Source organism: Quercus robur, chromosome 5 (genome assembly GCF_932294415.1).
Source record: "Quercus robur chromosome 5, dhQueRobu3.1, whole genome shotgun sequence".
Lineage (NCBI taxonomy): Eukaryota > Viridiplantae > Streptophyta > Magnoliopsida > Fagales > Fagaceae > Quercus > Quercus robur.
In genome coordinates, this window is record NC_065538.1 from 6,654,044 (window position 1) to 6,668,665 (window position 14,622).

The window sequence follows — 14,622 nt, forward strand, 5'->3', positions numbered from 1 at the left end:
TTACCTTTCCCTTTACAGCTTCAGCTGCCAGGAACTTTATATTTTTAGGCTTGGAAGGTCTTCTATGTTTCTAATGCTTTTCTAGTCTTCTGACTCCTTAGCGATCATCTTAATTTAGACACTTAATGGGAAAGTACAAAGAAAACCTGATTGGTGAAGACATTTTCAACCGCAAACTTTTATAAATGTGCATTTTATATGTGAGGCTGAGTTTTGTTTGAAATTGTTTGGGTATATAGGTTTATGAAAATATAAAGCTTAAAGTCTCACATTCAACTAATGTGTTCGATCCAATGATAAATTAACTGTAAACAACCAAAATAGACAAAAACCTCAAAGACCATACTCAAATGAATTCTCATTTAAGAGGGATTTCTCTATCTTGCTGAGCTCGATGCTTCAATAATCGCTGAGAAGTCTTATAGCTTGTTTGGGATCATTGTTTAAACAACGGTTTTCACAGTTTAAACAGCAATAACACTTCTCATACATCTATAACATTCAAATACATTTTTCCACAATACTGAAAACTAAACAACAATACTTAAACATTGCTGCCAAACAGGATCTTAGTCACAAAGGCCAGAAGGTTTTGTAACATTATATAGTTCTTTAGCAGTGGCTGTAGTTGTAATAGGTCTGGAAACAAATTTGTGTAGTATGATGCTATATTACAATCAAATACAGAATGGTAAGGATCAAATTAAGACACAAAAGACAAAGCTGAACAATTTTTGGGACTCACAGTTAAAAGATGAACACTTTACTTTGTTTTTAGTCTATTGTAGGAAAAGTGATATTTTGTGCCGTCGTACCCTTCTCCCATCTTCGTAGCACCAATAGGTGGTTATCAAAACAACATGGTCCATTCTCGATCAGCCACTTGAGTTGGGACTCCATAGCGAACTTGAATTGGAGGATATCCTCTCCCACTTTTACGATTCTGATATCATTTCCCATTCTCCATATCAATCGCAAAAGATTTTTTGCTGCTTGGAGATTGAGGGGTTTATCGCTCAGAAAGTGACCTAGAACACTTAAAGAGCATTCCTCTAGAATCTGGTTTCATTTGCTTCCACGAATGGTTATGTCTGATGTCTCCTCTTCAATCAAGTAGACTTTTTGTAGTCTGGCGATGAAGTCTGGATCCATTTGCATGCACTACCAAGAGAGTGGGTAAGTTAAGGAGTGCTCACCCTATGTGTGAAGAAAGGCTCCTAACGTGAGGAGAAAAAAAAATTATTACACAAATTTATTAGGATTTAATGAGTAATGTAAGGATTCATTAAATCCTTCCCACCTCTTCCCCCAGCTTCCCTCATCCAAACACATTACACATTAGTAACAATTTAAAAAAGAAAAAGGAAAAGAAAATAAACACTCATCTTTTTTAGCCTTTAAAAAAGCCTCATCTAGTTGTATTTTTGATTTTTTATAGAGGTTTATGGAAAATGGAAGGGGGTATTTTTGTAAGCCCAACATTTCATCCAATTTCCGTTGAAGATCCATGTCCGGAAAAGCCACACGATTTTCAAAAATCAAAAACCTCTTCTCTCTCTCCCTCTCTCTCTCTCTTTCTCTCAAACAAAGCTATATATACAGTATACCATCAACATTGAGTTCTCTCTAGTCGCTAATCGAGGCGGTGAAGGTTTCCTCATCCACCAGGTAATATTAATATAGTTTGTTGTTGTTTAAAAACTTTAATTTGATTTCAAATATTCTCATTTGCTTGTAATCTAAATGAATTTTTTTTTTTTTTTAATTAAAACAAAGCTAGGATTTAAAAAAAAAAAAAATTATATTGATATTTGGTAACCGACACGGATACGTCGGTGGTAATAGTCGGTGGCTTTGGCTATATAAGAGGATGACAATCTCTTAAAAAAGTTGTAATCTTCAGAATTTTTTTTTTTTTGAAAAAAAAAAATTTTAGTAAAGCAGGTAGAAGAGAAAGAGAAACCCTCCAATTGATTTAATGATGGAGACTAGAAAAGGAAGAAGAAGAAGGAGTAGTGTAATCTCATACGAGAATTCGGACGTCAAAACACGAAAGAGGATGAGGACGACCACGGCCACTGATGATCTCCCAATAATTCTAGTGTTAGAAATATTGCATCGGCTGGATCTGAAATCCGCAACGTGATGCAAGTCTATGTTAAAGGAATGGTGCTCTGTTATCACTGATCCTTTTTTCGCTTGATGCTTTGTTTCTTACAACAGCAAGGATGGAGCCAGACTTTGAACCTAGGGATGACAAGCCTAATGTAAGCTTATCGAATTTTATCATGTTCATTAACATCATAATCTCATATTTGCAAATGCAATCCGAAATCACACTACAATATATAAACTAATACCAATTTCATTGTTGGTGATTTTTCAAGATTTATTTTAGGATTTTCAAAAATTAGAACATCAACACTAGAGGTTAGCAACACTACATCATCATTATTAGTTTATGAATTATTTACAACTTTTCTTTAAATAATGCTAGGGACACCCAAATCCACAACATTCCCCACGAAATTAATCCCAAACAAAAACCCAAATAAACATGCCCACAGAACATAACAAATTTAATGTTAATAATTTATTGATAATAAAGTCACATCAATATTAATATTAACAATTCATTACAAAACATTAAATAAACAACTTTTCTATTGTCCTAAGACCACAAAAGTCAAACAAACAACCAATTTCTTTTTCTTTCTTTTTTCCTCTTCTTATTTGTCTTTAGAGCACTAGCCAGTACTCTAGTCCTCTCACGATGGCCACACGTTTGTTTTTATTAAAAACTTTTTCTTTTCTTTTTTGGTCTAAATACTAGAGGCCACACCTTTATACTTGAATATTGAGAAATATCAGTTACTACCCACATGACTACTAGTTCTATACTTTGTCACAATATACAAGCAGAGAGAGAAGCAAAAGCTGGGAGACGGAGACCGGGTTTCATAAAATTTTTTTTAAAAAAAAAAAAAAAAGGGCAGAGCAGCTAGAGTCTCTTCCTCACACAACACATCGTAGAGAGAGGACTGTGGTTTGTTTTTCTGGTTTTAAGGTTTTGTCTAAAGGTTTTTCTATTATTCTTGGGGCAATTGGGCAAAAAGGAAGGCCAATCATTTTTTTTTTTTTTTTTTTTGGTGTTTCATGGGGTAATTTGTAAATATTTTAGAGGGGCCGCCGGGGGGGGGGGGGGGGGCGCTAAGTGTATATATTTTAGAGTCAGATATTAAAATTGTCTATATATATATATATATATACATGCATAAATCAAATTTCCTAAAAAAGTCAAAGCATAGCTCACAATAGTGGATCATCATCATCATCATCGGCCCTTTACTTGCTTACTGTTATTTTATGCCTCTTTGGATATGTAATATAAGGGAAAATTATAGAATACTCAAGAGTACAAAAAATGCATACTCTCTCCTTTTACATGAATAGTGAATCTCACAATAAATTTAATTAGTGATATTACTATTATGTGAGAAGATAGAATAAATATTTTATAATTATATGTATTATGAGATGCTTTGCCCTAACTTTGTTACGGTTAGGAAAGATCAATGCACAATAACTAAAAATGTGGTATATTTATAACTTTATATGACTTCTGTGATATCAATTATATTTATCTTGCAAGAACATATACTTTTAACATTTTATTTCTCTTGTACATGCACACAATTACTAGAAGATCAACTGAACTGAAGCAACCATCATTTGAGAAAACACATGTAATTGGATTAGGTTGATCTGACCAATATATTTTTCAAGGTGCAGTCCCTATTTCATGCCCACGTGTCTCTAGCTAAGGAATAGTAAACCTTTCATTTTGATATACCTTTCTCTAGTCCTAGGTTCTTGCTTGACACACACTTCTTTGAAGTTACACTAAAACAAGAAAAATGGAGTCATAGTCTGAGAATTGACCAAAAAAAAAAATATATATATATATATATAGTGAAATTGTGTTCATTAAAAACATTCAATTCTAGTCAATTCTATGTAAAGTAGTTAAAAATAAGGTTAAATGGCATATTTGGTCATGATCCTTTCATATTTGTTTCAAGATCATCCTTATACTTGGAGATGTTCCCAAAAAAAAGGCTCTAACCGTCATCCAATGGTTGAAAAAGTCTTATGTTACAAATAGAATTCACGAAATCAAAAGTCACTTTGATGATGTAGAGCCTATAGTGAGGCATGAAATAATCCGTTTTGTCATATAAGTGATAATAAAGTGGGAGACAAGTGTCTTCCATCAAAAGTAACAAGTTACAAATTCGAGTCTGAGAATCAATCTCTTTAATAAATTGGGGGTAAAACTACCACCATAACCTCTTCCAGATCTCGCAAAAGTAGAAGTTTTGTACACTTGATACAACATGGGTTATGGTAAAAACCATTTTAAAATAATTTTGAGAATATAGAAACAAAAGTGAAATATTTTGGAGTGTGTAAAGAAAATTTTGAAACAAAAGTCAAAAAGTTGAGTACCAAATATAGAACCAAAAACTAAACCAGGACAATTTAGAAAGCAAAGAAATTGAATTTGGTCTCAAGAAGTTCCAAGCACAAATTGAAGTATTTAATATTTGCTTACACAGGCGCTCCAATTTCTCCTTAATGGAAAAGGATACACATTTTGTGTCACGAATGTAGCCCTCCACCAAGCATTCCTGAGGAAAGTCTTGCCCAATGCAAGCACTGTTGCCTTTCCTGGTGTGGGAATACGTCTAGTTTGTGCTGAATATTGGTTAGGGGCGCCATTGCCATTAGTTCTTGACATCTTTTGAGTAGTTGTGGCAAGAAGATGAAATTTGAGATTGATAAGAACTTAGGGAGACTTGTCAGTCATAAAAATGGAGTCATTACTATGATAAAAAGTCAACGCCAAGTTGGTATACTAAAAACAAGAAGTTGTAAAGAAATAATAGTCTGAGAATTGGAAGTAGACTGATTTTACAGTACTAGTGGCTGGGATGATTTTCTTGTTCCCAAAAAATAAAACAAACGTTATTAATTTATTTGAACCATGTTATTTTCTTCTTCATTTTTATAGTAACTGGGTTGTCAAATGTTCTCTTATTTGAGTGACACTAGTTGGTCAATGGAGACAAGGTTTCAGATTGGCAATTTTGGCTAAATGGATGGAAAAAGCTGAGCAACAGCTTTAATAAAAGCACCCAAACCAGGCACAAAGACATGCAAATCATTTATTACTCATGAAATGGTTTGCAAGAGAAAAATGATAAAGTGAGTAAAATGATAGTCAAAAGGATATTAAAATGAAGAATATTCAAGACTCAGAATGCCAGTAATTGGAACAAAATATTAGTCAAAAGGATACCGATCTACTACATGAGATTCCAACTTCCTTTGCTTCTTGTACTAAACTACTCATTCTTATTCCACAATGAAAGTGTGCATGATCTATACAAAACCATTTGATCAAGGACCCGGATTTCTAGTCACTCTGCCTAACAAAAGCAGTTTCTCGTCATTTTGCAAGACATCAAACTGCACAAACTCTGTCAATTCTACCCCAAAAAAAAAAAATCAATATGCAACAGCAGTCCTGTTTTACAGAAAGAAACTGAGGTTGCTAGCCCAATGTCCACATATAAACCTGGCCCAAACAAGTGGCTCCTGCAAGCATGCCAACAGTTGAAGGGTGTGCATCAAACCTGCGTGGAACTGCTGACATGTGTGGGCTTTGTAGAGTGAATATTGTTTTTTCAAGAGTTAGGGAGATAACATCAACTCCTCTTTTCATATTGCCAATGAAGATGTGTGAATCATCCCGATCCCATATTGCTCTGCCCCCAAAAAAAAAAAAAAAAAAGTTTTAATGACAATCTTATTTTCGTGATTGCAAGATATTATATTTATATAATGACATCAGACCACAGTACTGTCCAACTTATCCTATTCACATTTTATCTTTTTATGTGTTCTTTTAAAGGGTGGGTTTTTATTGTGGTTGGGGAGGAAAAAGAGGAGAAGAAGAGAGAGGAGGGGGGGGGGGGGTTGTTGTGTGACTACAGTCCATCTTTTTCAGATGGTTGATATCATCCCTCCTATCCAAGAATCTGCTTAAGAGAATGAATCGACCAAACTTGATTAAAATTTGGCATCCTGATGTTTCTTTGGCTGGACAACTCTGACCCGATGGAGGGATTGTATGTGATGCTGGGAGCGCATTAATGCTAGAGATTCTAGTGTTATCTATGATGGCCATTGGTGCTTATTCAAGTTAAAGTGTATCAGGTAAACCTGGAAGAGGCATTCTATAGAATGGACTGGATTGTTGCAAACTCCAATATCTTCAATTTTGCAGAAACCTGGGAAGCTATCAGATCAAGGCCGCCAGTTGTTGATTGGTGGAGGATAGTTAGGCATATTTCTACTACCCCAAGGCATGCATTCACCTATTGGTTGTCGCCGAGAATTAGATTGACTACCCATGCCAGACTTGAATTGTTGGTATCAATGTGTCATCTTGCATGTATTTTGTAGACGGTATAGAAAAAGATGGGAGAACTTGAATTTTAAGTGCTGTTGTCCCATGAGAGTGGCATCAGATTGAGATATTGTATTGGATTAGATTAAGGAGGCAGTGCTGGTCTAAAATCCTATAATGGAGTGTCAAGGCTTTGAAGGGGAAGGTTCTCAATTCAAATCTGTGATTTGCAAGATGCATGGGCATCTGCAATTTATCACATATGACTGCAAAGAAATTACAGAGAGTTTAATTGTCTCATAAGTCTGAGTGCAAAATTCAGGCAATCAAGTGGGATGTGAAATCTAGAGTTGATTGCTGCAGGAGGTTTAAATACTTTGCAGAACAGAATCCTCTGCAATCTCTGGGGTATCTCTTGCTCAGTGTCAACTGGTGGAAAGAAGAACTAATGTTTAGGAGCCTGGGCTCCTGGTTAGATCTTGGTAAATTGTTTTGTTTGTTGTTTGAGTTCTTGTGTTGCAGTCTTAGCAGCTGGTTCAGTTAGATTTTTGCAGAATTTGGGCACAGACTGTTGAGCTTAATAAGGTTTGCTGATTATAATAATAATAATAATAATAATAATATCCAAGGTCCATGTTCTTCAATAGAATCCGTTCTTTGGTATCGAAACCATTTCTAAAGGAAAACATTAAAAATAAAATTAAGTACCATTATTTTGATGACAACATGGCATCAGTTTCTTCAATAATTAAGTGCTCAAGCAAAATTTAGAACCAGCAAAAGGTTGTTATTAAGGAACTAAACAAACTTTAATAGAGAATGATTGTCATATTTGCCATAGAACATCAAGCAGATAGTTCAACAATAAAAGATACATCAGCATTTGATAATCTGCAAAAATTTGTACCTGAAGCCGCTCAGATTATCATGCTTAATCATTGAAGTGTGGTCAAAATTAACTCCAGTCCCTATACCAACCGTGTTGTCCATGTTACATGAAGACAATTGAAAATTAATTCCTAGAATTAAAATCATATACAGTTCTATCCAAACCAGCCCTGCTTATACACCATACTGGCTTTTAACAAGATAACTAATATAACCTATATATGCAATTAGGGTGTAAAAAAACAAGAATTTGAATGTGTGTATACCTAAAACAGGAAGTTGATTAGAAGCCAGAAACAGGAGTCAACTTTATACGTCAAATTTTGAACTAATTGTAAAATCATATAAACAAGAATAGATTACATAATCTTAAGTGTACTCAAATAGTATCAAGCAAACTACCACATATACTTCTAACCGGTCGCAAGATATTCAATCTGAAAATCAAAGTTTTAATACAACCCTACATACCTTGTTGTTGCATGGGAGCTTCCAGAGGGTGAGAAGTAAGCAGACTGCACAGCCCTTTTGTGGCTTACTTTCATCAGAGTTTTGGGTTGATCTACATTAATACATCTCAAATCCCATACACAGGCAGTTCCATCGGAGGAACTAGTAGCCATGATGTTATAGTTTTCGGAGTTAAAATCAATGGAGTTAATCCTATGTTCATGCAAATTCCATTGGGTTGAGCATTTTCCAATCCTCTCATCCCAGATATTCAAACCTCCATGACCCTCACTAAAATATAAGCACTTGACATCATCTGATCGTTGAGAAACAGAATATATAGAATCATCACTTGAATGCGCCAAATCAAAAACCTCCTTCTCAGCATCCATCAATCGGATAAACCCCAAATAACAACTAGTAAAGATCTGCACTTAAATCCACAATTATGAATTTCTTTTTTTGATCAATAAGTAAAGTTTTCATTGAACAGAAAAAGAGAGAGGGGGGGGGGGGGGGGACATATCAGCAGAGACACATGATATCTAAGAAGGACACCAAATCAGAACCACAATCCTTTGAAGGAGAAGAAGCTCGGTTCTAGATGAACAGGTTGCTCACTAATTGCTATTTGAGCTAGGAAACCGAAAAATCTGTCTTCAAAAATGTGAGAATTCCTCTCTCCAAATAAGCCACATCAAGCAAGATGGAATTGCATTCCAAATAGACAACCTGCTCTTTTTAGCAGAAAGACCAGCCAACATAGCAACAAATTCAAAATCCTTCTAAGCATCACCCAATTCACACCCAGCCCACATGAAAGCCCCATAATTCTCTAGCTACCCTACATAAAGAAAGAAACTCAAGGTGGAGATTTAGCTCTCCAAACAGCTCGCCAGGGGAAGGAAAAATCCCCACCTGTTCGCAAGACACTATAATAAATGCTAACTTTGAAGCCCCTAACCTTAGACAAAATCCAAATCATCCTGCCAAGAGCCTTGTAGCTCAATTGATACCTCCTGGTCTTTCTAACGGAAACTTTTAGGGTTCAAATCCCCCCTCCCTCATTGTAACTATCATATTATCAAAAAAAAAAAAAAAAAAAACTCCAAATCATCCTATCCTTCTAATGCCAATAGATCCAAAGTACAAATCATCCAAAAGGGAATCCATAGATTCCAATTCCCAATCATGTGCTGCTCGAGTAAAAGATGGATGCCAATGACTAAAACCATCAGACAATTAAATAATTAGCCATCATGGCTGCTTTATCTCTATCAATTTGAAATGATTCAAAATACTGATCCCTAAAAGGTTCAGCTCCACACCAATGATCGTGCCAAAACTTAACTCTAACCCCTGTGCCTACCTCATATTTCACATATTTAGAAAACATTCTCATCCCTTGCTTATATACTTCCAAAGACTCACTCCATAGGTCCCTCTCACAAAAGCTGTGCACTAGCCACCCATGTGAGAGCCCATACAGGTAGCAATTGCCCACCAAAAAAAGATTTGTCTCCACTCCGAAATTCCATAGCCATTTCCCTAACAAGGCTTGGTTGAAGATCATCATGACTAATCCCCACTCCTCCCTCTTAAAGGAGATAACACATGAATCCCAATTAACAAGATGAAATTTAAATTCATCCACCACACCATCCCATAGGAAATCCCTCTGAATTTCTCCAAATGATATGCCACACTAGCCATCAAGGGAACTAGCACATAAAATATTTAGGGGATTGGAAAGCGTACTTTAAAAATAAAGCCCTCCCCCTTTCGAAAGATAAATCCTCTTCCACCCTACCAATTGCTTCTCCATACATTCAAGAATATGTGCCAAATAGCTAACACTTTAAAATGAGCTCCTAAATAGAAGCCCAAATGTTTCAAAGGTAGGTTCAAAACTTTACAACCAATAATATCAGCTAGAGCACCCACATCCTCTATCTCTCCCATTGAGACCATTAGGATTTGCCCAAATTTATTTTCAACCCAGAGACTCTTTCCGAAAAGCAAAAGGGTACAAAAAAGATAACTCTTTAGAGCTGGTGCATCACACATAATGAGTGTAACATCTATGAATAGTTAATGAGAAATCATCATCATATCAATGTTCGCTTAACTGAGAACCCGAAAAAATGGCCACCTTCCTCTGACCTGGAGAGCATTCTACTCAGTGCTTCCACTACAAAAACAAAAAGAAGTGGAGATAGCGGATCCCCTTGCTGGAAACCCCTAGTGCTTGCAAAAAAGCCACTCAAAGTTCCATTCACAACCACCAAAAACCGAACAGAAGAAATGCAGGAAGACATACACTTCAACCACTGTTCCCCAAACCCACATCTCCGCTATATAAGAAGAAAATACCAATTCACATGATCCCACGCTTTTCCTAAGTCAATTTTACAAAGTTCCCCAAGAGCTTTTTCTTAAAGCCTACTATCCAGGTATTCATTTGCAATCAAAATAGAATCAAGGATTCAAAATTCAACAATTTTGAATCAGCTGTCACCATAGATGTCAATTCCGCTGTCTAGATTTAAATAGATGTCACCTAAGCTATGAAAAACACAACAGTTTGATTGAGATGATTGTAGTGTTAAAGTTTTGAGGCCTATCCTATGGCAGGCTCTCGTGTGTGTGGGTTCTTTCGTAGACTAAAACCCATAAAATTGGTATTGGGTTTTCTGTTCTCAAACCATAGTGATTTGGGGCTTATTTATTAGTCATAAATTTTGGTCTTTTGACGTTGGTAGAACAGTTTTGTAGAGTTGGATTGGAGTAGCCATTTGGGGTTTGTGTAGAGGCCGAAAGCCGAATTGAAATGGTCTAATGTTTAAGGGAATAAAAGGATGGATGTGAGCTTCTCATGCTGTGATTTACTTTATTGGGCTTAGCTGAAAGGGTTAGGCTTACATGAATTAGAGCTTCTAGGCGACTCTTGGGTTACTCGAATTAGACCTTCACAAATGTTGTATACTAGTCACTAACCCGTGCGATGCACAGAAAAACTATTGAAAATAAGATTTTAAAAAGAAAAATTTATTAATTTTAGTTTATATTGAAATTTATTTATGGTAGTTTAAAATAATATTTCAAATCTTCATTTCATTTTATTTTAGTTGGAATAACTTATATAATTAAGTGAAATGCTTATAAATAAGAGATGACATTAATAATATATTAGTGATTATTCAAGATATCATTCAAATATGACAATTTTTTTTGTTTTAAAAAAAGAACAATATTAATACATAGAAACACAAAATACTATATTGTCCAATAGATATTACAACTTTAAAACTAAAACATGAGTAGTGAGGTCTCCAAAAAAATACATTAGTAGTGATTTTTAATGGACTGGGGTAATAGTACAACTTTCAGTAGAAAAAAATCTGATTTAAAATTTTTTGGAGTAAAAAAATGCTACAATTACATTTGGGTTTTTTTTTTTTTTTTCATTGAGCAGGTACATCACTATTTAGTAGAGTCTTAATACATGGGGGATGCTCCTCCATCCAATAGATCATTGTCTAGCAAACCCAATATGCTATCTTCTCTACTGGTCCTTTTATTCAAGGAAAGCCATAAGAGAGAAATATATTCCTTATAGAAGAACCAAGCAATCTAACATCATTAAGGAAGGATGTGGCCAATGCTCAAATTGGTAGGTCCAGCTGACTTTACTTCATTTACTGGACTTTTAAATTCACACTCTACCTCAACTGCTTGAAGCCCCAAATCCACACCAAACTGCTAGCTCATCGTAATTTTAAAGCCTTCACTTCAATTTGATAATTTCCTTCAACTATTCTTGCACATAAAGCTCCTATACATTGACTTCCACTATCATTGTACCTTTAAGCCACACCATCTATTGTTCTGCAATTTCTTGATGGCAAAATTTACCTTGTCACATGAACCTATAGGAGGCCATGTACACTCTTCAACAAGCTATCTAGACTGATTATTTCTCTAAGCTTCCATATATTCCGTAACAAGTGTACAGGTTGTTTGCACCAACTCCACTACTAACTTCAGAGTTTCATCCACATGCCTTTGGTTCCGATTTTACCATAATAGCCAACCTCCACCTCCATCACATTCCCATTTTGTTTTACCCAAATTGACAATTCAAAATAAGACAGAATAAATCTGTACCATAACAAAATATTATGAGTATGTATAAGGCAAACAACCATAAGTACTAAACAAACAATTTTTTTCTCCCAAGTGAACCACAAACTATGAAACTCAAACATTCAAAAGAGGCAATCATGGAGAGAACCCATTATGCATTAAGCAAAAAAGTATAAGGTATTAATCTTATAGATGAAAGGTAGGCTTGTTACCGGTCACCTTTGTTAGAAAATAGAAAATTGGATTGGTTAAAACAATACATCAAATACTGGGGATATAAAGATACAAAATTTGGTAATATGTATATGATACCATTGAAAGATCACTATCACAGAGGGAGGGCTTCAAGACAAATGCTACAAATATCATTGTAGGCTTCCTGAATTCCACCCATCACAAAAGCCAAGGCTTACATCAAATTGGCCTTTGAAATATTGATCTCCTTCATCCTTGGAACCTAGAAAGTAAAATTTCTGGACTAATTGAAAATTTGTAAATATTCCCAACTATCATCTAACAATAAAATTATTATATCTTTTCAAGAACAAAAGGAAAACAAAGACCAGACGTTCTATGTAGCAGATTTGAAACCTATCACCAAGAAAAAGAATTAAACCTATTGGAAATTCATTAATTGGTATCAATGCAAGTAATTGATACACTAAAAGGCTCATATTATATAACTTATATTTTAGCCTTTTGTGATTTCTTGTAGCTGAATTCTTTTAAATAGAGAACAAAAGGCATATAACAAATGAATCTGAGAACAAACAACTGAGCATTCCAAACTTGTTCAAGAAATACCACAAATGAATTGGCAAAGAAGAATCAGAGAACAAACACCTGAGCATTCTATCAAACACATGTTCAGCAATCTCAAACAACTATACTACCCAACCCTAACCTTCAAAAAAAATTCCCATTGAATCCAAAATAGCGGCAGCCCCAACATAATAAGAGAACCCAGAGATTATAATAATATATAAAAAGGAAAAACCAATGTAAATGAAGATGACAATAACAATATAGGTCCTTTTGGATAGAACTTATTTTGCTGAAACTGAAAACTAAAAACTGAAAACACTGTAGCAAAATAATTTTTAAATGTGTGAATAATACCGTGAGACCCATTTTTAATGAAAAAGTTGCTGAAAAGTGAGATTTGTGGGTCCTGCGCACTGTTCATGGGACCCATTGATGTGTTGAAAAGGGTTGAAAAGTCAAATAGTGCGGCTACTGTTCATGAACAGTAACCGCACTATCTTCTTAAACGCGTGCCAAAAAAAAAAAAGGGAAAACGCAAAGCTCAAAACACCAACGCCAAACGTGTATCCAAACCCCACCTATATATCAAACCAAAACAAGCCCAGAATTGAAATCAAATAGAAGAATCCCAGGAAACCAAAAATCCAATAAAAATTGCATAACCAAAAAAAGGGAAAAAGAAAATCCAAACCAATTTAAAATGAAGATGAGAAAAACACTATATATCTACTAAAACAAACCCAAAATTGAAACCAAATAGAAAACTCCCAAGAAACCAAGAAACCAAAAATCCAATAAAAATTGCATACAAAAAAAAGGGAGAAAGAAAATCTAATAACAGAAATTTCATGATTCTTCTTTGCCATAGCTTTGACAACAAAGGAAGAAGAAGAAAATGTGGAAATCTGCAAAGAAAAAACAAAAAGAAAAAAAACTTAAATCCAAAAAGCGGATAGAGAGAGAGAGAGAGAGAGAGAGCAATATATAGCAATTAGACATGTTTTAATTACCTCAAAATAATTTGCCGACATAGAATATGATGGGCTGGGTTGGGCGATGATGGAGAGGCAGAGAGAAATCGATGTAGTGGCGGTGATCCATGGTGGCGGCGGCGGCGGGAGGATCTAGCATATATTAGAAAACAGAGGTTGTGGGGTGCCGGCGTATATTAGAAAACAGAGAGGTCATGGGGTTTACCACTTTGACTTAGACGTGAAGGCTAAAGGGGGAGTTGTATACTTGTATTGGGGTTCTAAATTGATAAATTCTAATATAATAATAAAATGTTAAAAAAATTATAAAAAAATGATAAATTCTAATATAATAAAACATTAAAAAGAATTTTTTTTTAAAAGGTGACGTGGAAAATTGTGATGCCAACAAAGATTTCAGTTTTATATTTATATAGAATATATAGATTAGGCATATAATTATATCGACCAATTTTGGCGTTTAAGTTTTAAAGCAAGATTAAATTATGGGCAACCCTTGACCATGTTGGATATATTACAACAATTTACTTTTGTGATAAAGCAAAAGGAACAATACACAAATCAAAGAATAAGCAATAACACAAATAGATCTGACAGGCAAAAGCAATAAACAAATACTGAATATATATATATATAAGAAGAAATATGCAAATAATTTAAAACTCATAGACCAAATGCATGAAGAATGAATGATTCAGATCAAGTTTTGTGTTTGACACAATCTCCTTAAAGCAGATTTCGCCCCTCATACAATCACTGTAGTACTTTGAGACTCACGGACGTCTGCCTCCCAGTATAAAATGATCTACAGCACGAAAACGAAGCACACAAGGTCGTGCTCTACGAACTACTCAATGTCTCTTTCTCTCTCTTTGACAGAAATTGAAATGCACAAAAATATATTCT

The 14,622-nt window shown here is 34.9% G+C and overlaps 1 long non-coding RNA gene across 1 annotated transcript; it reads right to left on the reverse strand.

Moving 5' to 3' along the window:
* Positions 1-5,278: 5,278 nt before the first annotated feature.
* On the reverse strand, positions 5,279-7,543 carry LOC126724957 (uncharacterized). Its single transcript, XR_007655221.1, has 2 exons — positions 7,383-7,543; positions 5,279-5,831 (listed from the first exon to the last, which is right to left on the reverse strand). It is a non-coding gene; the product is annotated as an uncharacterized LOC126724957 (long non-coding RNA).
* Between the last annotated feature and the right edge of the window lie 7,079 nt (positions 7,544-14,622).